Source organism: Neofelis nebulosa, chromosome 1 (genome assembly GCF_028018385.1).
Source record: "Neofelis nebulosa isolate mNeoNeb1 chromosome 1, mNeoNeb1.pri, whole genome shotgun sequence".
In the NCBI taxonomy this organism is placed as follows: domain Eukaryota; kingdom Metazoa; phylum Chordata; class Mammalia; order Carnivora; family Felidae; genus Neofelis; species Neofelis nebulosa.
Window position 1 is genome coordinate 90,593,080 of NC_080782.1, and position 2,235 is coordinate 90,595,314.

A 2,235-nucleotide genomic window follows, 5' to 3' on the forward strand; every position below is an offset into this window, starting at 1 on the left:
GTTGTTTTTGTCTGGGTTTGGTGTCAGGATAATACTAACTTCATAAAAGGTAAGGTGAGAGTGTAGATTATTGATTTGAAAACTTATTATTTCTAATGCAAATGTACAGTGATATAAAATTCTCTCTTAGCCTTGCTTTAGCTGGGTGCCACAAATTTTTATTTTTAACACATAACATTAATTATTAAATATAAATTACATTTATCAACATTTTAATCAATTTCTATGTTCTCCTTAGTTTATTATGTTAATGTCTCTGACTCTGTCTTTTCTTGATTTTCTTTTCTTGTTGGTGAAGTACATATTTAAAAGTTATCTGAGTGCTTACTATCTTGTAGATACAGGAAAGGAGTAATTTAGGAATGTAAGCAAACCAAAACCATAGAGCAAATAACTCATGAACATCTATTTAAGTTTTCTTAAGTGTAAGTTTGATAGTCAATAATTTTATTTGAAGGTTTAAATAACAGTCGTGTGCCTTTTTTTTAGATACATGTGATTACTTTTTAAATATCTTTAATGTCTTCATAATGCATAATTTGGGAAATGTGTCATTTTGCATAATTATAGTTTTGCCATGCTATCACTTCAGATAAAAAAATGGGGAATGGACTTAATTATAGCCATTGTCTCTGAAAAACTGTGCATCATTGACATTCAAATTGTAAGTAAAAATTCATTAGATTTATTGAGCCTTGTTCCTACTTAACCATATTGTCAAGCCTGCACATAGATGATCTCAGCTTAATGAATTAGAAAAACATTGGGACTGGTGAAAAGAAAAAAAAAAAGTATAAAAGGAATGATGTTTTTAGAATTGGTCCAACTCCTTTCTGAATCAGATAAGCAATTTTCTTTTATGTTCACAAACAGCAGGGCTTATATTGCTTTTGTCCTTATCCAAAATAATAGGTACTAGATTTTCATCTTTGCTAACTTTTATTGTGCTGTGTTTATGCCAAAACAAGATAGGAAGCAAGTAGTTCGTTCAGTCTAAATATATTTATGGGTTTTTTTTAACTCAATTTTTGTGTTTAGATGCCACATCAGTTTCTTCAATTAAATTCAACAAGTGTTTACCTTCTTATTATGTATAAAAAAACTCTGAAAGACACTGTCTGGAGTATAAAGACACAACCCTACCCCCCAGCCATTTTTAGTCATCTCGAATATTTCTAGTTGCTCAAGAAAAAAGGAAATAAACATGGCTTCTTGGTTACCATATACAATTTAAGCATTGACAAGAAATTACATTGATTCTGAAGGAGGGACAATCAGTATTCCATAGTTTTTCCTAAATGGAAATTAGCCTACCTGCCAACAAAATATTTTTCTGCTACTCGGCTACTAGGTGAGAATGATACAATGGTTTCTAGAATGATTGTTCACAGGACGAAGATTCTTACATTCTTTTGATAGGCAATAACTGTAAACAGATGGTGCTCTGTGCAGACAGATTGTTTCTTACAAATGTCAATTAAGCCTTCAGGCTCCATGCTTTCCCATGTATGAAGCCAACTCTTATAAAGGAGATGCCTTTCACACTTCAGAATGCTGACTGATCGGTAAATGCATACATTTTAGAATATCTTGCAATGATTACGTGTTTAACCTTGTCTCAAGCAGTGTAAGAGCATTCATATAGATTTGCCATAGGAGCCTAAACAAAAACAATAAAGAATAATGTTTCAGAGTGGTTGTCTTTTATTTTATTTATGGTTCTTACTTCTTTTGAGGTAAGACAAGACTGCAAAACAAATGTCATTCCCAAAATACGTTACCTGTGTTGGTAAGAAAAATCAGACATTTTCAAAAAAATAAGATTGACATTCAATGTTTTGCCCAATATTTTGTGTAATATACTGTGGTACTGAGCCTGGAATATAACGTGAGGCTTGGCTTTTCAACTGAAACCTGAAAATCATTTCTTTAAAAGAAACTCATCTACAGATCACTTAAAAATCAGAATGCTGCACACCATAGTTCACAGATGAGAGCTTCTATTTTTATGTGACATAATACCTTTATCTTTACCCGGCAGACCTAATTTTATGGTCATGACAACCTTTAAAATGCACATACTTGTGTGTGCTCACACACACACACACACACACACACACACACACACACACTCACACATTCACAAAAAATACAGTACTCCTGACACTTTCATCAGCTTAATGGATATATATGGGGGATTTCACATGGCAGATGTTAGAGAAAAGAAATTCTAAC